The 24,298-nt window shown below is 38.8% G+C and overlaps 1 protein-coding gene across 1 annotated transcript in view; it reads right to left on the minus strand.

Moving 5' to 3' along the window:
- The window catches only part of LOC129436661 (zinc finger protein GLIS2), a 40,981-nt gene that overhangs the window by 15,426 nt on the left and 1,257 nt on the right, over positions 1 to 24,298 (minus strand). The window lies entirely within an intron of this gene.

Raw genomic sequence — 24,298 nt, forward strand, 5'->3', positions numbered from 1 at the left:
GTTCTGTGTCATTGTGCATGTGTTTGGAGAGATTGCTATGAGGTTCTGAGCGGTTACTAGGGTGTTTTGTGTCATTGCACAGGTGTTCTGAGTGGTGCTATGGGTTCTGAGTGGTTACTAGGGTGTTCTGTGTCGTTTCCCAGGTTTTCTCAAAGGTGGCTAAGGTTGTTTTGAGTGATTGCGCAGGTGTTCTGAGAGGTTTTTACCCGTGTTCTAAGTGGTTGCTAAGGGTGTTCTGAGTGTTTGCCTGGTTTTCTGAGTGATTTCTAGGGTGTTTTGAGTAGTTGCTGGGTGTTCTGAACAGTTGCTAGGGCCTTTTCAGCAAATACTAGGATGTTCTGATCAGACACTAGGATGTTCTGATTAGTTGATGGAGTGTTCTGAGCAATTGCTTTGGTGTTCTGAGTGGTTGTTAGGTGTTATAAGCAGTTGCTAGGGTGTTCAGGGTGGTTAGGGTGTTTGCTTAATGCTCCAAGTTTCTAATGTTCTAGACTAGATATGGTTCTAGATAAAATTCACCTTGTGAGCCCCATTTAGGATAAGTCTATAGATTTTGTCTGTTTTATTGTGCGCCAAGTAAAAATCTGCAAAACATTCACCTCTTTAACACAGTAAAGATGTTATTCAGAACTGTAGATCAAATATGTCAAACAACTTATAAGTACTAGCAATCAAGATGTTTGGTTAGAAAAATCTAAAAGTGTTAATAGTACCAGCGTATATCAATAAGCAGCTTAATAAGGCGAACAAAATTGAGTAAACAGTATAAAAATGTAATGTAATCACACGAATAAAAGAGACTCAGCAAATGAATCATTAACTGCCTCATTTAGCTAAAGACTGTCTGTGTGATTGCATGTATATTTATAAGGCAACCCACACACTAACTCCATGTCAGCTCTGACAACAGCAGCGATGCATTCTGTCTGAATTCAATGTGGTCAGCTGGTTAGAAACATGGGCTTTAAATGCAGGTGGTCAGCAGGTGCTCATGTTTTAGGTTATCAGCATTGTGTCCACAATCATGAGCTCTATCGAGTGCTTTCACGACAACTTGCAGGTGATGAAACCGGTTGAAACTCTACACCGCAGGTCACAAATGTCTTTCCACCCGAAACAAGAGGCTTTTTCTGAAAGACCCCCCGCCCATTTAAAGGGTTGTGTCTAAACCTGCTTCATTTTCACACTGAGGGTGGGGAAGCATGGGGGGTCATGTAAAGATAAGTATGTAAATATGTGGTTTTGTGTTACACTTCAGTAAAGTAATCGTCTTTACACGACATAAGAGCGAGTAAATAAAGACAAAAGGTTCATATTTGGGTATTGTAGCTCTTTGGGAATGTATGGTGTTGTGGTTAACCATTGAGAAACTTAGATGTTTCTCTCTTTGTCATTCCCTCAGGCAGACTGACCCTACCTCCCCTGACGAGTCTACGCCCAAACCATAGTATGCACCCACCCCCCTCCCCTGGCACATACACATAGCACAGAGTCCAGAAGCTGAGAGATTTTTTCCTCCGTCCCACCACCCCCTCCACCTTCAGCCGGTCTCCTTCTCAGACAGGAAACCTCAGTTTCCACTCCACCTCCAGAGGGCCTCTCTCTCTCTCTCTCTCTCTCTCTCTCTCTCCTGCTGGCCTCCCCTCTCTTCATCTCTCTTTTTGGAGTGTCTTCTCTCACCCCTGCTGTTTTCCCATCATCTCCCCCTCCCTCAAATTGTGTCTTTCTCCATACAGTACACGGGGTGCAGTCTTTACACAAACATATCACATCCATCTCCACCTCTTATATTTTCAAGAACTCTAATCGATCTGTTTACGTCTAAGGAGCTTCCACTAATGCAGCCTGAAATGTGAGTGCCCTGTTTTTTGTGTCTTCCTGTAAAAAGAGAGACGTACGCGATGTTACGTAATAACCCAAAACAGAGGAAGGGGAGAAACCCAAGTGGATAAAAGAAGAAAAACAGCGAGGACAGAAACGGCAGCCGCACAAGTCGTTGAAGGATCTGGGGCCAAGCGTAAGCGGGAGCCAAACGCCCAGAGCTGCCAGGCGATGAAAACAGTCCAATTTCTAAAAAGCAGGAGGAAGGAAAATAACAGGAGGAAAGAAAAAAAGATGCAAAGCGGAGAGATGTTTTTTTATAATCTAGTGAGATGTCTATATGTGTGCTGCCTATATTTAAAGTTACTGTACTTGTAACATGGCTTCCGAGCTAAAATAACATAAGTGATTCAAATGTGAAGTGTAAGAGAAAATTTCTATCAGATTAGACTCGAATACTATTTATACTATCAAAAGAATATTCAAATTTTTTCTACTCTATCCTCCATATTGGCTTATTTTTTGTCGCAATGCATTCTGGGATTTCCACTAAAATTGTTGCAATGCATTCTGGAATTTCCACAAAAATTGTCGCAATGCATTCTGGGATTTCCACTAAAATTGTTGCAATGCACTCTGGGATTTCCACTAAAATTGTCGCAATGCATTCTGGGATTTGCACTAATATTGTCGCAATGCATTCTAGGATTTCCACTAAGATTGTCGCAATGCATTCTGGGATTTTCACTAAGATTGTCACAATGCATACTGAGATTTGCACTAAGATTGTCACAATGCATTCTGGGATTTCCACTAAGATTGTCACAATGCATTCTGGGATTTCCACTAAGATTGTCGCAATGCATTTTTAGATTTCCACTATGATTTTCGCAATGCATTCTGGGATTTTCACTAAGATTGTCGCAATGCATTTTTAGATTTCCACTATGATTTTCGCAATGCTTTCTGGGATTTTCACTAAGATTGTCACAATGCATACTGAGATTTGCACTAAGATTGTCACGATGCATTTTTAGATTTCCACTATGATTTTCGCAATGCATTCTGGGATTTCCACTAAGATTGTCGCAATGCATTTTTAGATTTCCACTATGATTTTCGCAATGCATTCTGGGATTTTCACTAAGATTGTCACAATGCATACTGAGATTTGCACTAAGATTGTCACGATGCATTCTGGGATTTCCACTAAGATTGTCACAATGCATTCTGGGATTTCCACTAAGATTGTCGCAATGCATTTTTAGATTTCCACTATGATTTTCGCAATGCATTCTGGGATTTTCACTAAGATTGTCACAATGCATACTGAGATTTGCACTAAGATTGTCACGATGCATTCTGGGATTTCCACTAAGATTGTCACAATGCATTCTGGGATTTTCACTAAGATTGTCACAATGCATACTGAGATTTGCACTAAAATTGTCACGATCCATTCTAGGATTTCCACTAAGATTGTCACAATTCATTCTGAGATTTGCACTAAGATTGTCGCAATGCATTCTGGGATTTCCACTAAGATTATCGCAATGCATTCTGGGATTTCCACTAAGATTATCGCAATGCATTCTGGGATTTTTACTAAGATTGTCACGATGCATTCTAGGATTTCCACTAAGATTATCGCAATGCATTCTGGGATGTGTTTTGTCAAAATAGGTGCCTGCTGCACACGCATCAAAACCATTTATGATAAAAGACAAAATACATGCAAGACACTCCCTTAACAGTAAACTCTAATTACACGTGAGATTATGTGAGTATCTGGCAAACGCGAACGTCTCTTTTATAATAAACCCCGTCTGCAGCAGGCACTTATTTTGACAAGACACGTGATGCACAAAGGTTCACTCGACGCGCCGAACACATATTTTGAAATTACTAACCACACACATTATGGACTACATACATGTTGTGACGAACTTCACATTATGCCCCCTCGAAAAAAGAATGCACCGGCCGCCGCTGCCTAGTACATACAGTATATCCAATTTATTACTTGAAATCTGACATCGATTAGGCATGTTAAAAGTATTTTATTAAATGCCAAAAACATCCTTCTAGCACATCTACAACTGAAGGGGTAGATCACACATTTACAGCAATGAAAATATAGCACAGATGTGAATGGTCAAAACAAGGTTATCTTACCTTCTGAAACATCTTTTAAACTGAGAGCGAGCCTTAAAATACTAGGCAGGCGGCTCAATACAATACGTTTTGGAAAGAGAGGAAAGGAGGCAGATGAGGTAAAGAACTGCAATAGGAAGCCTCGTAGCAGCCCACCAATGGCCTTTAGCCAGAAATCTCAGACACTAAGGAATTCCTCACAGAGGGGTGGAAAATAAGGAAGACGGGATGGGAAGATGAAGAGAAATGCATTGAAGAAGGAAGCATGACCCAGGGGAGACGCAAACGAACCACAAGCAGAGGCAGTTTAACAAATATTCCAACACCTCCAACCAAACAGTCAAAGCACTGTAGTGAGTCAGTCGAGTCAAGCTGTTTATTGTCATCACACAGACAATATTACATTATGCCAATGACATTCATGACACAGTCGGAACATGAAATTGTGAAGATTTACAGGCCTATCTTAGGTTTAAGGTTAGGTTTAAAGGTAGGATTCGAAAGAAAATAGCGTTCATCCGGAGAGATTTAGCAATATTTTGTCCGTAGCAATATCAAATCTAGCCACTATTATACTTTCCTAATCTGACATTTGTTTGAGTCAAACTGGATGGGTAAAAATGTTTGGTAGGATGTGATTTTATTCTTGGGAAACTGAAGGGGTTTTACATGGAGCTACATGCAAATATAGAGCCAAGTGTAGGGGAGGGGCTGACCGAAAGGTCATTTCAGAGAATTGTTTCTAAACACATTATAAATATATTGCTGAAACACATTACAAAGACTGTAAACTATGTAGTACTGAGTTAGATCGTTAAACAGTTTTTCCACATTTCTGTGTTCAGGATTGTTTGGGCGGGGCTAAAACGGTGGCTCGATGATGCACTGGAGCCACCATTTAGGCCCCACCCCTAACACAATCACAACCATCCATTCAGGTTGCAGTTAAAGTTGACAGTTAAAGGGCAGGGTGCATGATTTTTGAAAAAACACTTTGGAAAAGGAAGTCGGGCAGAGTACCAATACACATTTGTAGCCAATCAGCAGTAAGGGGTGTATCTACTGACCGACATCATTGCCTGGGTTGCATATGTGTGGGGCGGGTCTATAAAAAGAAGGTCCAGATTCTATTGGGGTAGGGGCGTGTTTGTTTAGGTGATTTCAAATGTCAACATTGGCTTTCAGAGATCATGCACCCCACCTTTAAGAGAGACAGGTAACTTTCCCGCGAGTGGGTGTGGCTTCAGTGCAAACAACGGACACGCCCCCAGCACTTGAAATCAGAGAATCGTATCTGTTTTTCCAAGGTTTTAATGACTTCTTTTATTTATTTGGCATTTTTTATCATTCAAATTTGGCTGGGTGGTTAATAATACATTTAATATCAGACTTTAAGGCAAAAAAAAAATAATTCAATATATATTTATGTGAAGCCAAGAATAAATAGTTTTACTTCATTGTCTTGATCAAGCAACTACTTTATTTCATTTTTTTTCCCCAGAGTCAACTTTACAGGCAGACCTAAGGATGAATAGCAGCATTTCACACAAAGTGTTTATCATTCTTGAAGTAAACAAAGCCAAAGGTGGGATCATAAACCTCAGGATGACCTGACCGGACTGGAGGGTAAAGAAGGTTACGGGAGGTCACGGCCTGGTTTGAGCTCCTCACAAAATCACTACAAACTGTTCTGTATTATCACTGCCATTGTTTCCATCTGGCACAGTCATCGCTCTAAAAGAAAACAAGTGTTTTCCTCCTTCAAAACAGTTTGTACCCTAAACTCATGAAGTTGTTTTAAAATTAAATTAGCTGTAAACTTTCAGTAATCTTTTACAGTTCCCCATCTGATACTTAACAAACACAGCACATTGTAATATAATGCACATTCCACTTTTTTCTTCAGATTTATATCGAATTTGATATTTACAGTATGTGTCCATCGGCTGGACTTTAATGGTTGTAGACGTTTGGCTCGATTGTATCTCTTCATCCAATCAGCAGATCTTTTTCTTTTGAGAATAGCGCTCACACAAATATCCCAATATAAGATTTTATACAGAGTCGCTTTTGATACAAGTGTGAGCACATGCAACATGTATTATTGTGAGATACTGAGGGACATTGTTTGGCAACTGAAATGTAAGCGCCTTCCAACTTTTATATTAACCTTCGGATGTCGACATATGTGTAAAGGAGACACATAGGAAATTGTAAGAAACTGATACCTTCATAGTGCCACATTTGTGTTTATCAAAATGATAGGAAAGATTTGTAATGTCTGTGTTTAGTATTATATCCAAAATAAATCTGACAAAATTAATTATCTTTAAAACTACACATTTAATGACTTGCAAAGCAGGTTAAGGGAAAACAGAGGAGAACGTGCATTATGTCTCACTAAAGGACATACGAAGAGCTCTGATGCGAAGTGCATCTGACATGTTTTCTTGTGCAAATGAGCATTTTTCATCAGACTCTTAATGGATTTTGCCAACAGTTGGTATTTCTGATTATCCTGAGGCCAGAATTAGGCAGATTTAAAGTGAACGTATTTGATAAACGTGTAATTTGTGCCAAGAGCATTCGGTTTATGTTATTGGCTCATCATAGGCTTTGGCATCTGAGCTCCTCATATATACTACATATACAGTGACAATACAGTGTCATGGCACTTCATATGTATTTTACAAGTTTTTGTAAAAATTTCATTTGTACATTTCAGTACGATGTACTTAACCCCAGTGATGTTGGCTTCAGGAGCAGGCTGAGGGGCATGGGTCTGGTTTTTTTCCTAATAATAGTACATTTTTGTACAAATTCATACAAGTAAGCTACCTTGTAAAATACTTATGCATTCAGATGGGATTAGGCAGACACTGACTGTAAAACAGATGGACAACGTGTCTCCGTAGACTTATGCTGTGTACACACCAAACGAGAAGCGTCATGTTTCTCGCTTTAGATTACTCGCGGAATGTAACTTCGTGTCATGCGAAGTTGAGTTGAATATTTTCAACTTGCACAAAGACATGTTTGAGGTGAATAGCACATGTTTTCGCCCGATTTGCGTCATTCGCATCGCCTTGTGCAAGTTGGCGTCTATTCACGTCTTTGCATTGCCTTTATATGTAATCTACTCGAGCAAATTGTGATTTCGCGTTTGGTGTGTACACCCCATTACACTGTAGAAAAGTAAAGCCAAAATATCCCAAAAAATGGCCGCTGACATCTTGCGCCAATGACGTCATTTGTCTGGCAGTAGTGATTGTAAAGTGGAGCCGGCCCCACCCATTTTCCAATTTGACTATATAAATCATGTCGTCAATGATCTACCCATTTTTTTATGTTATATCATCAATAAAGAGAAAACATTTGCATAAAAAAAGTGTTCCTGGTGTATTTTTATGTTAATCTGCAATACCGCGATTATCCACTAGATATTTATGTAAAAACTGAAGGCAAAACGTTATTTACTAATTTTAAACTCTGTGTATGTTTTGATAATCATTCTGAATCTGATCTCTAACAAAATTAATTTGAAAGAAAAATACACATATTTAAGAGTTTATAAGCAGAGAAAAAAATATGGATAGGATGAAACTTTTTTTTTCAGTTTGATTTGTTTGTTTGAAAGCAGAGAGTCTGTTCTTTCATTTGTTTATATATTTTTAGAAGAACATTTTCCTGGAAGGCATTTTGTGAATTTTTTTTGAAAATTACAAGAAATGCTGGCATGCAACTTTTCAGAAAAATGGCTGGTGGGGAATGAGTTAACAGTATTTTATAGCTAACTAAAACCAAAAATATTAGAAAAAAATAATACTTAAAAGGCCATTCAAGTGATAAAAAATAACTAAAATTACAGAAACCATCGTCGAGAAATGTATTCGAAGTGTAATTTTATTTTTAGGTTTAGCTCATTTCATTCATTTAGATGAAGGGCGACATTTATGACCTATACTGCAACCGGCCACCAGTAGGTGATCTAAATATTTTGGCTCTACTTTTAACGACATGCACATGACAACAGGACCTCCATCCGTGACTTAACACACGTGGCACTTTACACAAACCTACAACTCGAAACTGACACAAGACGAGAGAGAAAAGATTTACTTTTCATAATATACGCCACAGTCTTCCTATTACCTAGAATCTGTTGACACATCCCACAAAGAACCATATCCGAAAGATAACAGAGCAGCTCGAATTGAAATAATTTTGGAAAAAACTAAGATTAAAAGAATTATTTCACTTTCTTTAAAAAAATCTGATAATTTACTAAACCCCAAGATGTTGATGTCTTTCTTTGTTCAGTCGAAAAGAAGTTACATTTTTTCAGGAAAACTAGTAGTGGACTTTAGTGGACCTCAACAGTTTACAGTTTCATGATCGTCATTTTCCCCCCCAAAAAAGTACTTTGTAACCACAACTACTTTTCTTGCACTAGCCTTGTGATGCAGCAGCGTGACCTATTACATAATCGCGTCGAAAGGTTACGCATAATATATGCGAAAACTACCGCTCCAGTGTTTACAAGTATGGAGAAAGAGGACCATTCCCACATTGTTGTGGAACAATGGAATAATACTAATTAATGTCTTTGTGTCAGTTTATTGTTTAAAATGGTCCGCAAGTATGCGTTTCACATATGTAACGCTTGACCTTTCGTCGTGATTACGTAATATGTAAGGTCGCACTGATGCTTCACACAGCTAGTGCAAGACAAAAAGTGGTTTAGTAGTACATGTTTTTATTTTATCTTATTGGTAAAAATAGTGATTGTTTCATAGACAAGACTAGTGCTGGGCAAAGATTTATCGTGATTAATCGCATACAAAATAAAAGTGATTATTGGTATGATATATGAGTGTGTGCTGTGTGTAATTATTATGTATAAATAAATACACACACATTCATGTATGTATTTAAGAAACATTTACATGTTTATATATATTTATTTATATTTTTATATAATCTATATTAAATATAAATGTTAAAAAATGATATATAAATTAAACAATTCTGAAATGAATATATGAATGTGTGTGTGGTTAAATATACATACTAATTAGACACAGTACACGCACATATATTATGCAAAAAAAATCACTTTTATTTTGTATGCGATTAATCGCGATTAATCTTTGCCCAGCACTAGACCCTTATGGCTCGGTTGGGATCTTTTAGAGGCCTTTGAAGCTGCATTAAAACTATAAACTGTTGAGGTCCACCAAAATCCACTTTGGAGAAAAATCTTCCTCAAAAAGCGTAATCACTCCTCGACTGAAGAAAGAAAGACATAAACACTTTGGATGACATGGGGGGAGTAAATCATCTGGATCTTTTTTATGAAATTGGAGTAATCCTTTAAGCTAGCATATATAGACGAATGTCTATTTAACGACTAAAAGCACCATTATACTCGTCGATGAAAGCCCACAAACTGCAGCCTTCTTTGCGATATATTGTTTTTAGTTTAACCGTACTTTAAATATGTACTTTCTCACGCCGCTTATGTAACAAACCAAAACCATTGCTGAGGTTTGTGTAAAAAATTACTGGCATTCACAACTAAAATCTATTAACCAATTCTTTCTAAATCGATGTTGGTCAAGCTCTGACTAATACCCCATACTCATGTCAAATGTACAAATACACATTTGCTGTCCAACTCTGTATTATTTTCTCTCTTGGTTCTTGGCTCCTCTCTTCTTTCCCTCATGCTTCCCTCCCTCACAACGTTTTGATTTCTGCCGCCTCCAGCCACAAACAGTGATGCAATCCACAGACTCCTGCGTGCAATAACAGGGCCTGGTGAGAGCAGGGCAGGGCGCTCGGCATTTCTCTCTCTGTCTGAAACAAATAAGAAGACTGGAGGATTTGGAAAAAGAAAAGGGTTGGAATAGCGAGAAGCAGACTGAAATGAGACATTGTTTAGCCTGGTGTATTTTCGGTTAATTTGTACTCTGGTTGTTTTTTCGTCTAAGTGGATTGTTTAACTTTAGGAATGAGGGTGGCATATTGTCGGTGTGCTTTGGGTTTTCTTCAAAGGTTTAGGAATGATGTAACCTGACTTAATCTCAAGGCATCTTAACAGACAGGAATGTAATCGCACGAAAACTGGAGGCACAAACTCACGGAAGGTGAAAACCCAAATCTTCTCAGACTTAAGCGTTTTTCACATAAAGAGCCGTGAACTTAAATGTTAGCAGTTCCAGATTTTCGAACAAGTCTTGGCTTCTCTAGAAATGCTGTAATGTGCTCATAAAGGGCTTTTAGGGCATCACTAAGCAGTTGAAATGTTGAAAAACTAAAAATCCTACTGTTTTTTTACTCAAGTCCTCATATTTATAGCACTTTTTTATTTTTTCATCTCGTCGCACGAGATCTCGTCACACCCCTACCATATATACGGTGGAAAAAAGTTAAAACTAGTTTTTAACAATTTCTTTGCAATCTGCAGATTGATTTTTCAGTAGGGGGGAAAAATCGTTTTAAATCATAAATCTGATTTTTTGTGAAAAAATCAGGAATTTTTATTTTAGGCTATATCGGCCAGCCCTAATGCTACATGTAATTATGTAAGGAATAATTGACGACGGGACATTTAATTATAAGAAAATAATGCACACCCAAGGTGCAATGCGGCACGACGCGAAGCTAATAATTCAAAGGACCGGAGTCAATTATTCCTCTTATACCACGGTTACCACAAACATTGCTCTGGTGCCTATTTTTAAGACATTTGACAAGTTAGGTGTGCGGTTATCAGAAATTAATGCATACCCACGGAACATTTCTCAGCCAATCAGAATACAGCATTCAACAGACCCGTGGTATCATATAGTAATAACAGTTAATTATGCATAATTACATGCAACTAACCCTAAACCAAACCCTAATCCTAACCCCAACCCTATATTAAGTACATGTTGTTAATGATTATTACTTATTAGTTAAATGTATAATTACACTGTAACAGTGATACTGTAAAATAAAGTGTGACCCAAATTTTATTGTCCTTATTAATTAAATTGTAATTAACAAAATGGTATCCCAAACAGTAGATGGCTCTGGGCCGAATCCGCACCAGATCTGTGCCGAAGTCGGCATCTCTGGTGTGCATTCGGCCTGGAGTTGTCTGCTGTCTGTGATACTTTTCTTCGACTATAGTCACTTAATATGATAAATAACAGTGGTAATATTAAACTTGACATGTCTTTCCATCTAACTTGGTGTGATATCCATTTAACTTAATATGCTCATTTTCCAGCTCCCCTAGAGTAAAACATTTGATTTTTACCGTTTTGGAATCCATTTAGCCGGATCTCTGGGGCTTGTGGTACCACTTTTAGCATAGCTTAGCATAATCCATTGAATCTGATTAGACCATTAGCATTGCGCTAAAAAATGATATTTTTCCTATTTAAAACTTGACTCTTCTGTAATTACATCGTGTACTAAGACCGACGGAAAATTAAAAGTTTTTATTAGTAACTTTCAATAGCAGGGGACTATTTTCGGGCAGTGCGTAATATCATTGCACCTCCTGCAGCCATGTTACGGCAGCAAAGTCATTGATTATTACGCCAGAATAAGAGTATAGTCCTAGCCATATCTGCGTAGAAATCACAACTCTTAATTTTCTGTCGGTCTTAGTACACGATGTAACTACAGAAGAGTCAAGTTTTAAATAAGACAAATATCTAAACTCTGTGGTTATTTTTAGCACGATGCTAATGGTCTAATCAGATTCAATGGATTATGCTAAGCTATGCTAAAAGTGGTACCGCCAGACCCAGAGATCAGCTGAATGGTTCCAAACCGGTAAAAATCAAATGTTTAACTCTAGGGGAGCTGGAAAATTAGCATATTTTCAAAAAAAGTGGAGTGTAACTTTAAAAGAAGAAAAAATATATAGCCTAAGAGCTAGATTTTTACATTACAAAATGAATTCTCCAAAAATACAGTGAATTATATCAACATCATGAAGTGCACCCCAGCACCACACAAAATTGAAATGGTGACATTTTTAAGATTGTAGCCGGACCATTACAAGAAAAGCTATTACCAAAATGTACAAAGAGCAGTAAAAAAGAAACTCTAAAGGATGTTAATGCTGCTTTTTCCATACAATGTAGATGAAGTTTGTCAGTCCCTAACATATTGCTTTCATTGTTGAGTTTCACAAAAACCATGCAGGAACATGCTTCCCTTTTTCTGTGAATTATTATACAGTACAGCTGGGCTACAAGTACAATAAAAGTTGTCACATTTCATCAGCCTGAATGAGAATCAATAGATCAAAAATCCCCATGTATTTCCCTCAGTCCAGCTGCTTGAGAAAGCAATGCAGATATAATTCTGTATAGTCGTGCTTTTTCCAGCCCCATGCAGAAGTCCTTTGTTTGATCTCGAATGTTTGCCAGTGAACCGTCAGAGTTGCATTAAGTTTCTAAAAACAGGTTGTGAATGGCCTTTGACTGAACAGAGCGACCGGTGAAATCTAATGGACCTTAAAGTAGATGCAGAGCACGATTACAGTTAGTTTACGGTCGTGCATTTCGGCCGATTGTTCCTCAGATCCGCCCCTTTACTCAACCTGAGACGGATCTTCCCCGGAGGCACACGAGGTCACTGGAGGAATTCCGGGGGATTGGCACCTGGCTAAATCCCTGGAACATACGCACGCTCACTTCTTCCACTCTCCTCTGAGACCGTGCGTGGATCCTGTCTACACAAACACAACATTCCTGTGCGTGCAATTAAATAATCCACAACGCAGCTTGTGTGGACATGCAATACGACGTGTCTGTCAAATACGAAGTCGCTGCCGAGGAGGTCAGCGAGTGCAATTGTTCAATTGTAAGAAAGAGTTCGGCTGGGGTCTGTTTCCATCTGGAAAGCAGAGTCGTAGCTCAACACTTTGGCCATTGGGTGGGGTGGTAAATGTCTAGGCGTTTAGAGAGGGTCTGGTGTTTCTTCTATCCCACACTGCCACGGATTTACGGGATCTTACGAACGCATGGAAACTCGGCTCGGTAAGCAACATCCCTCTGCCATATTTCAGCATTGCTGTAAGTTCTGTGAATGACAAATGTGAGTCTAAGCACGGAGGCCCTCATGTTTTTAAGGGGATTTTGCTTTTAAGCATAAAACACACAGCGACTGCATGCTGAGTTCATGCCAGCGACGAGTGCAGTGGGTACACTTCACATTTTGGGAAGCTTATTTCCTGGATTCAGATATTATGGAAATGCCACATGAGAAACTTTTTCTTTCTCTTTTTAACTTTAACTTTCTCTCTGACAGGAAAGCCTTAGGCGTGTCCTTTTAGGTGTATGGGAAAACTTAAATCTGCTATATAAGAGATGATACATGGCTATCGGCAGCTTCACCTCGGGGGATATCTTTGGCATCCTGGTGCTTCACATGATAGAATGATGTGGTGTTTTTTTTTCATCGGCTGCACAGAAGGGTCCTCTGGTCTGCGGTTATTTGACAAGCACCTGTGTACAAACCAACCAGCGCTGCAGACGACAGAAGGTTTCGAGAGCCGCAGGATACGGAGCGAGAGACAGGGTGGGGGTTTAGCTTTCGAGACCAAAACACACCGCAATAGGAAGAAAACAGGAAGATGTAGAAACCAAGAACAGAAGTACCTAATTGGCTAACAAAATGAGATGATGTTAAACTGGACGTGCTGGGCTGAATTATCTTAAATGGCACACATACACATAATATAAAGGATTATATATCTTTGAAATCATTTTTGGAGTAATGTTAACCAGCTGATAAACAATAAAACACTGAGAGCCAATCAAAATCCTTTTAAGTTTGAAAGACTTTAATTTAAATGCAACGTTTGCAAAAGAGCGCAAACTTAGAATAAATATATAATTTTATCAGCCATGGGTGTGGATGCTAATATATCTTTAAAGTTATAATTCATAGTGTAAACGACCTTCAACTGCTTTTTACGTTTTTAACAAAAAATTGAAACTTTTTGTCCATGCATACATAACAATTCTGGCATAAAAAGGTAAAGTTTTAATAAAAGTTTTCGAAAAGACCATATTATCGTCTCTGTGTAAAACGGTGACATCATGTGTATTCACAGAGGGACAATCTTCCGATCTCTCTGATGAAGCCAATACGGAAGTGATTTAAACTGCAACCAGTCACCTCAGCTTTACCCATGTCTCGCCTCTTTACCCATTTTCGGATATCTGCGAGTGATGCGCAGTGACGCACGGGCAAGATGGCGACGGCAGACACCGCCTACTTTAAGCTTCAAATACGATCTTCAGAAACCTATGCTTGACGTCACAGACACTATGTCCATCTTTTTTACAGTCTATGGTATTCACATTACATTTTCCGACATCATCGATTTCAGACATTTCAGACATCGCCATCTACTGACCTGGCATGCATAAAACTGACTTTTCATTTCTATTAATTTCAGTGGATCCGTGTGAAACAACTTTGTTGTCAGCAGTGACGTCCGGTGACTTGATATGTGAATATGCGTCCGGAGTGTCGTGTGTGGCTCGTCATGTCACAATATGTGTTTGTTGCATCATGTGAACCATGTGCATCATGCTTCATTTCAAAATACGTGCCTGCTGCGCAAGCGTCGTAAGGGTTTATGATAAAACAGACGCTCACGTCTACGAAATACTCGCAAGACACTAACTTAACACTAAACTCTGATTACACATGAAATTAAGTGAGTATCTGGCAAACGTGAGAGTCACTTTTATCATAAACCTCTTTGAAGCGTCTGCAGCAGACACGTATTTTGACATCACGCGTTATAAACATAACGCATCGAACACATATTTTGACATGACGAGCAACACTCATGATGGGCTAAATACATGTTGTGACAAACTTCGCATCGTGCGCCCTCGAAAAAGAAGTTGTCAGTCCTCGAAATACATGCAGGGAAAACATTTCCATTTTTGTGTATCGTTGTCGTGTTTACCATAATTTTGCACAAACCCTAATGCCGCGTTCATACCAGCCACGGTGGAGGCGACAAGCGTGAGTGATTTCAATGTAATGTCAATGTGAAGACGCGTTGATGCGATTCCGCCTTGTTCGAGCGAATCAAGCTTTGTCATGGGAAACGCGCCAGTTGAAAAATTAAAACTTTGGCGGAAAAACGCGCCGCGTTAACCAATTAGGAGCTTGCTCTAGTAGTGACGGGATTACAGGAAGCGTTTGGAGTCGCAAAAGCCTCTCCCAAGAATTTACTCTTGAATGTCTCGATGACTTCCGTCTTCCTGTTTTCACTATTTCACGTGCGGCTTTCACGCGCGAATAAATCCAGTAAACTCAAAATGTTCAAGCGGCAAATTAGACGCGGTAGACGCGAATTTGACGCCTTAAGTGCGACTTGTGTGAACCCACAGTAAGAATGCATGCTCACCACTAGGACTCCTGGATCCCTCGGCAAAGGGGAAGGGAGCAAATATGTGTTTCCAGAGGCTTAGTAGGACCCTGATGTGTAAGTATATCTCATTTGTGCTGGTAAGTATTTTTATGTAATTTGTACCTTGAAAAGCAACACTGCAATAAATATATATTTTTTAAAGAACAGTGTACAGCAGGCACGAAGCAACCTTCCCTGTTATTACCCAGCCATACTGTATGGCCACAATGATGGTGTAATACCTCTTTTTCTTTCAGGTATCTACGTGCAAACACTCTCTCTCTCTCTTTTCTATGCCTCTGTTTCTCTCTTTTTTTCTGTGGATCTGCCAACTTCACTGTGTGTCTGTGTTCTCTCGTTCCCCTCACATGGGGCGCCTGTTTTCTCAAAGCAAGACCGCCCTCCTCTCAATACTTGTCCCCCTCCGATGCCTGGCAGCCAGACAAGGTCAACATGACAGGATTTCTTTTATTCCTCGCTTCACCCTTTATCTCTCGCCCTCCCTCACCCTCCCTCTTTCGTTTCTTTGACTTAGCTCAGCTGAGTGGCAGACTCCTCCTAAACACGGAGGTCCTTTCATCTTCTGTCTCCGTGAGAGGGGGTGAACATGAGACAAAAAGGTATAGCGAGGCAGGGAGGGTGAAGGACAGGAAGAGATGCATACAATTAGAGCTCAAATAATGCATGGAAAATAAGTCTCGGTGTGACAGATTGAAAGATAGTTTGGCGTGCAGTACATGGAAAGACATTTCTTATAGTTGAATGTACATTTTAGAGGCAGTAATGATTTTTTCAATCTTTTTCCATATATTTACATTGATGCATTTGGCAGACGCTTTTATCCAAAGTGACTTACAGAGCGTTATTTTCAACACAGCATTGGGGCAAATAGAGCCCAGCCCGTTTGGTTGTAATTTAACCTATGCTGGGTTGTTTTATCCATTGTTGGGTCAAATCGGGTGGGCTCATCCCTTTTTGACCCAACACTTGGTTGAAAATAATCCAGCATTTTTGTGTGTAAAGCAGTGTATGTAATCCATTATATTTTTGTAATCTGGTATGTTTTAAGTTTTTCCATTTCCGTTTGAAAGTTGAAATGAAAAATTACGATATTTGATTTCATGGGAGGAACAACTGTTTCAAAGATGGGACAAGTCTTAATTTTTTTTAAATATATTTGTCATAAAGTCTCAATAAATTGTGCACAGTAAGACCAGAAACATAAGCAAAGAAAAAAAATGCAAAAGTTTTGATTTCATGTAGACTTTCTATCTCATAAACAAAGTCACAAGCACACCATTGAGCCTTCAAACTCTGGGAAATTTAAGCGATGAAAGCACTGAAAGGAATGTCTTGGTTTTTATGATAGAGTTCAGATTTAAAGGAGGTTACAATTCACTGTAGAGTTTGCAGAAAGTACCAAATATTCTCATTGGACAGCCTGGACTGTGTGCCAAAGTTAACAAGGATACGAATGCATTGGGACCATCCAACTGGACAAAAGCTAAATCTCTGATCTTTTTATAATGAGGCAGAACGTATGAACATTCAGCTTCATCATTCAAATGTCTTGTCAGGAGACCATGGAAAGAAGTATGCAGTCTCATATACACTAACAGGAATGAATTTGCCCAGACAGGAGCCATACCAAGAGCCGCCCTGTTTCTCTCTCTCTAAACCCCACTGCCATCCTCTATATTTCTCTTTCATATAAACATGTTTACTGCAGTCTTGTTGTGGGTATACTGGAAGAGCCCGGCTGTAAATAATAATAAAAATCATCTGCGCTTTTAGCGTAACTACTGGCGCTTTTACAGTTGGAAACAATGGTGGTGATGCAGTTTGGGGTTTTCCATGAAGCAAACTCTGATGACTATCCGCTTGTGATTCTTCGGATGTACTGTTATCGGTCGGCAGATAAAAGTCAGCAGGTTTTCAATGTCTGATACAGATGTAATATGGATTTTGCAATGTTCAATATAGGGCTGCAACTAATGATTGTTTTCAAAATAAAGAATAATGGGATAAAACCCTAAACATTTTCAATAGATTTTTCAGTTATTATAGCTAAAAACAACCCTAAATTAGTGCATTCATGTGTAGAAGAGTTTTCTTAATCTTTAGGGATATGCTGGTGAGGAAATTTTGCCACATATTAATAAACCAATTTTAATCTTTAACATTTATAAAGAAATAGCGTCTGACTTCATAAGAACATAACTCGCGCTGTTTGATGTCACAGTCCAACTAATCGATAATGACATTCATTGACAACATTTTTTATAATCAATTATTATAAATTTTATCGATTCGTTGTTGCATTTCTAGTTCACTACGTTCAGTCAAACGTTTGAACATGCATATGTTTTCCCTATTATTGCAATTTAACACTTGATCGAGGCTATAAAATAACACAAATGAAAGCTTTTTTACTATCTGGAGTCTGGACAAACTTTTTAATAAACGCTATTTAAAGAAAAACACGATTATGCGATCGCATTATTCAATGCATAATCAGCCAAAGTCTGTATATTTATGTGGGGGCCGCATTTTTTTAATCCTCTGCACTTTCGCCGCATAAATTGCAGATTTCAGCTCGCAAAATATGCGGGGCTTGGATGATATCATAATCCCCGCATTTTCCTAGCAAAAAAATCATATATGAAGAGTTTCGTTGCAAAACGAGATAAATCCATTTTTTAACATTTTTGTCAAAACATGTTTATTATTATGTTATCATGTTATTATTTTGTTTTATGGTGCTACTTAGCTGTATCTTTTAAGTTATGAAGGTTTTAAATCAAAACAAACCAACTGCAGTTGCATTGAAATTAATTGGAATGCACAACCAAAAAACACGATTTCTGAACAATTAAAAAAACGGTGGTTATCTCGTTTTGCAACGAAACTCTTCATATATATCTTAGCAGAAAGTTGAAAAATGTTGCATTTACTGCACACATGCCCAGCCATGTCCCCTGTTGTCATGGGAATGTTAGAAAGTAATGTAATTACGCAACGTGAACATCAATGAAAAGCTGCAAACATTTGTTGCAAGTTCACACAGTTTTTGCAAATTTCCGCAATTTCATCGCATAAATATCCTGCATATTCCATCGCATTTTTAAAGAAAACGTTCCGCAAGATCAAGGATTTTTGTCAGCAACTGCGTTTATCCGGAAGGACTGTTTATAGAAATTTAAATGTAGACGCAAATTATGTTGATAGTTTTAAGCCTATAAAGCTGCAATACAAAACTTTTGCCTCTCTATCGCCATCTCTGTTCAAAACGTAAAATTGCAGGTGCCTTCACATATATTTACGTGTATTGATAAACTGACATTTACGATTAAATCCAACCCGATAGCTCCTTTTATAAATCATTTTTATAAGCATACAATTGTGGGTAACGGTTTTGAACACTTACTGTTTATGTATTCCAAACTGATTTTTGTTTATTGTTTTACTAATTAAGTTACGGATTGCAGCTTTAAGTGTTCATTTATTTGACTGCTACTGAGAATTTATATATATAATTTCCAGCCTGATCTCACATGAATTAGTACGTATTTTAAGAGTTGGCTAATTTGTATTTTTTATACGAAGTGAATCGTACACAAACGTATGATAATCATAACAGAAAACAATAACAAAACCCCACAACTTACCCCATCACAGTGGCAAATTGTACAAAAATGTAAGAATGTAGTCATATGAATTAGCCACCTTGTAATATACGTACGAATTGTCATGTGATAGCGTTGATCATTTCTTGATGTTTTTGTACTTGACACTTTCTCCTTTTGTGTTTCACAGATGAATAACAACAGATGTACTTTGAATTTAATGGAGGGTGAGTATAATGACAAAATTTCATTTTTGGGTGACTTTCGCATTTTCCATTTCTATGTAAGAAGAAAATAAACTGCTTAAAGAGAACCGCAGTAAGAAGTAAAAGAGGTACATGAGGATTCAGACCTCTGTCTGTGTTGACTTTGGAGCGGTTGCATTCAGATCTCAGGCCACCGGCAGCCCTGAGGCACTCAGACGGGTGGCGTAAACCTTCCTCTGGTGTCCCATGAAGGTGCCGGGGCGGGGGCGAGAGGGTCCTCAGGCCGGGGTGGGACCAGGCTCCGCGCAGCAGGGAGGACATGAGCGAAACGTTCCAAGAGGAAATGGTGAGGCCACGCTGTGATTAGTGGTTGCAGTTTAACTGCAGAAGAATGCGTGGTCCAAACCCAGCGAGAGAGACTGGCTTCACTGAGCTGTGTGATTCAGGGCCTCATATCAGCTCTGAATGCAAAAATACACGTTTGGATACACCTTATGTTTCCAATTATCTCAAAATCCTTTAGTGTAAAGGCCTTTGGATAAAATAAATGCTTTCAAATTTGCTCTGTAGACAAACACAGTGTCTACATTCGGGTAAAGAAAGAAGAATAGCCAACAAGTGTCCAGAAGAGATCTCGGTCAATACTGCTTAAAAAACATCCAAGCATCCATACATTCTCAGAAAAAAAGAGTACAAAAGCTGTCACCAGGGCGGTACCTTCTCAAAACCTAACGAGTGCATATAGTACCTCAAAGGTATATATTGGTACTAAATGTATGGTACCATGCCAGTGACAGCTTTTGTAGCTTTTTGTATCATGAAGCTGATTAAAAGAATGAGCAGACACGGGGTATACAGAAAATATACAATTGTTCTGATTTGCCTAACACTATTTATATATATTTTAATATTACATTTTAAATTTTTAAGCTTTTGGTTTTACAATATTTTGTATTTGCTTCTTGCAATGTTACAAGAATCTCAAAGACTTTAAAGAGCACCTATTTTATTGCTAAAAACAACATTACTATGTGTATTTGGTATTATACAATGTGTTTGCGTGGTTTACGTTTAAAAAAAATTCCCTGTCTTTCTGAAACGCACAGATTTGGTACAAAACTCTCCCTGATTGGCCAGCTAACCTGTACATTGTGATTGGTCTGAATACCTCTGACGTCAGCCGGAAATGTGACGCTCCTTACCATGTTTGAAAGATTTTGTCACAATGCAATGCTAACAGGAGTTAACTTACAGGCTGTGAGTCAAAGCGGGAGGAATGTCCTACAATCCGTGTGTTTGTTGCAGTCCAAGAAAAGAGATTTACGTTGGAGATGATAACTCGCGTCATCGTTTATTTTGGAATTCGTACCTTTTGCATATCGTTAACATACTAATACACACTTACACACCAAAGGAAATCTAAAAATGTGAATCGGACAATAGGTGCTCTTTAAGGGGCCATGTCCCGAACAGGGCTTATCCTAGTCCCTGACTGAAGTGCATGTTTGAGGTGCCTTTATTTTAAAAGATTATGCCCTGACTTATCTGGACATATCAGTGCCATTGTTTTGTCTTAAGATGCACACCACTATTGTTTTTCTGTCCTAATATTACTAAGACCTAGTCCTGGATTAATCTGAACCCTGTCGGGGAAACTCCCCATAAATGTACTTTAGTAGTTTCAGTTTCTCTGTAGTCTTCTAGCAAATGTTAAACGTTTATTCCAGGCTAGATAACTGGGCCTATCTAAAAATTACCATCACAGGACCATCTCTTGATGCTTTGAATCTTACTGCGAAGAGTGTAAATCTAGTTTAAAGGGATCATGCATATCATACTGGCTTGTTTGCATGGCATTTTAATGAGGCTTCATAAAGCTAAAGACTTGGTACTACCAGATATTTAACAACCAGCAGACACACAATTTTGAATTGAAGCTGTGCAGAGCGGCAATTACAGTTCACACAGTTCACACCAGTTTCAGTTCAGTCATTACTCATTCGAAACCTGTATAACTTACTTTTAGTCTTTGAAACACAACAGGACAAATTTTGCAGAATGTGACTGGGTTTGTTCTATAAAATAGCTGCATTTCCTTTACCCTTTAAATTGCGCAAATTGACAATAAGGTCAATGGAAACTTGTCAATTTCGCCAAAACTCCCATATATGGCAAAAAAGTTTTTACACTTGCATGAAGTAGTTCACAATTTCAGGTCACCTGATTCAAGTACGTCAATAATTATTATTTGAAGATAATGCGGTATGTCCTAAAACCTCTCAGAAACACCTCAATACGTGTCTGCTCCCAAGTATAATGCTGCGTTCAGACCAGCCGCGGTAGAGGCGTCAAGCGCGAGTGATTTCAATGTTAAGTCAATGTAAAGATTCGTCTGGAGGTTTTGCAGCGCAAATGAGGCGTTTAGCGCGGCGCGGTAGCCGCAGTTCCGCCTCATTCATGTGAATGCCGCAAATTGAGCGTTGCCGCGGAAACGAGCGAGTTGAAAAATGTTAACTTTGGCACAAAAAACGCCTTGTTAACCAATCAGGAGCTTGCTCTGGTAGTGACATGATTACAGGAAGTGAGCAAAGTCGCAGAAGCCCCTCCTAATACGCAAATTTCCGAGGGAATGTCTCGATGACTAGAATTTCACAAGAGAGTTTCACGCGTGAATGAAGCGAGTAAACTCAAAATGTTAAAGCGGCAAACTAGACACGGTAGACGCGAATTTGACGCCTCAAATGCGGCTGGTGTGAACCCACAGTAAGAGGCTTTCCTTGCGAATAATGTCTGGATATCACTCCTACATCGCTTTTTATTTAAAATAATGTACTATTACCTCCAAGAAACACCTATACGTTGCCGCTCCTAAGTATAAGGGGCTTTTCTTGGCATTAATGTTTGGATATTACTTTTACATCTCCTTCTGCCTAGTGTGGTGGATGTGATATTAGCAAACTTACCAACATCAGTCGACATGATGTTTGGAATGACTTATCGCGAGAGGAAAAACTACATCTCACATATCTTCGAATAAAGGAAGACACCACCGTTTTTCAATATTTTACTATGTTCTTACCTATCTTTTATCAATGCGTACACTTAATCTTTGTACAGCGCGTTGTGAATGTGTTAGCATTTAGCCTAGCCCCATTCATGCGCCCGAGGTCGAAGTGCCGCAAACTAAGTGCTCTTCCGCCATACACTGTAAAAAAATCCGTAGAAATTACAATGTTATTGCAGCTGGGTTGCCGGTAATTTACAGTAGATTTACATTTATGTTATTTACTGGCAAGAGTTTGTTCAAAGTTAAATACATTTTAAATATTAACAAGTCTTTATCTTTACAGAATAAAACTATACAATAACAGCCTCAAGCAAAGCATTCTGGGAACCAGAAATCATCATCAACCTTTTTCTGTTTTTTGCTTCAGATTTTGTTTCCCAGAATGTTTTGCTTGATGCTGTTTTTTTAGTTTTACTCTGTAAAGACAAAGACTTGTAAATGTTTAATGTTCATTTAACTTTGAACAAAATGTTGCCAGCAAATAACATAAATTTCAATCCACGGTAAGTTACCGGCAACCCAGCTGCAATTTCAACTAAATTTTTTACAGTGTACAATATAATTGGCACGTTTTAATTTGTGCCACCATACTTACTCGTGTAACTACTCATGTAACAGTTTTTAAATAGAGAAAACATGGGATTGTTTGGTGGCTTCTAAATTCATCCCTGTTTGGATCCTAAGGAATGAATGGGGCTAGGCTAAATGCTAACACAGTCATGACGCGTTGTACAAAGATGAAGTGCACGCATTAAAACAAGATAGACATGTATTAATTCGTCTAATTTGAGGTAAGAACATAGTAAAATATTTAAAAACTGTGGTGTTTTCCTTTAATTGAAACACCATCATTTTGCAATCGTTTTTTTGTCGACATTTAGAAAATAACGCTAAAGTTTTGCGCAAATCTGCAATGGAAACGTAGCTTGGGTGACTTCCCCACTGATTGTTTATTAAAATCAGTGATTTTGTGCTGGATGCTTACAGAAAGTTTAGTACTGAAAGCATGTGTGCCATATGCCTCAATGTATTTCTCCTTTTTGGCCCCACTTAAGTAAAATCTGGATGTGGGCCCCCGTTTGGTCACTGAGCATTAGAGAGCGTAATGGGCATGAATTCACAGAGGCACTTCAGGGTGGGTCATATTTGGCACACCATTCTGAGCATAGACTGGAACAAACAGCATATTCACTAGCCAGACCCCTCACAAAAGTACGCCAAAGTCTTCTCAGATTTCTGCAACTTTCAACTGTGCGAGCCAGGAGCCACATCGTGCGAACGTGTATCCATTATGTCTCTTTTGGGCACATTTTGGAGAGCACATCAGCACACACAGCTGGAAGAGGACATACGGTAAACCCAAGACTTACGGCAATAACACGAGGTGTTTGTACAGCAGCGTAAGGCAGAAAGCTGTGCACACACGCACACACCAGAGCATGAGATTGACATTATCTGGCCAGGTCTGGATTTCACCACAGACAGGGTTTAAAGAAGACATCTGCTCAGTTCGGGTCACATTAGGGTCACCATAAATTTTGAACAGCGATTTCCAAATGTCCACAGAAGAAACAGACATTTACTGTTGTTGGCACCATGTTAAATGTATAGTGGGGTGAATCTCACATAAATTACGGTAATTCAATGACTTTATGTACTAATGGGTGCGTAAAAGGCATCATTTACTTAGGCAAAATGTAATTTTTTGTTTCATGAGTTTGTAAGATTCATTCTTACGGTTTAGAAAAAATAGCAAGACTGTTTAAGCATTGAGGCTCTGAAAGGTCCAAACGTCACATCCAAGAAAACTTCTCACCAAATTACAAACGGCTGTTTCGCCTTCAGGAACCTCAATCAACCCTCTCAGATGTAAACAGGTACGCTACCTAGTGTGCAGTTCCCAAAAACAAATCATCCGCCCCGTGCGCAATCTTCAAGAGGGTTTTTGGACCCCTGGTGTGAGATGTTTCTCTCTCCG

This window comes from Misgurnus anguillicaudatus, chromosome 19 (assembly GCF_027580225.2).
Source record: "Misgurnus anguillicaudatus chromosome 19, ASM2758022v2, whole genome shotgun sequence".
In the NCBI taxonomy this organism is placed as follows: Eukaryota; Metazoa; Chordata; class Actinopteri; order Cypriniformes; family Cobitidae; genus Misgurnus; species Misgurnus anguillicaudatus.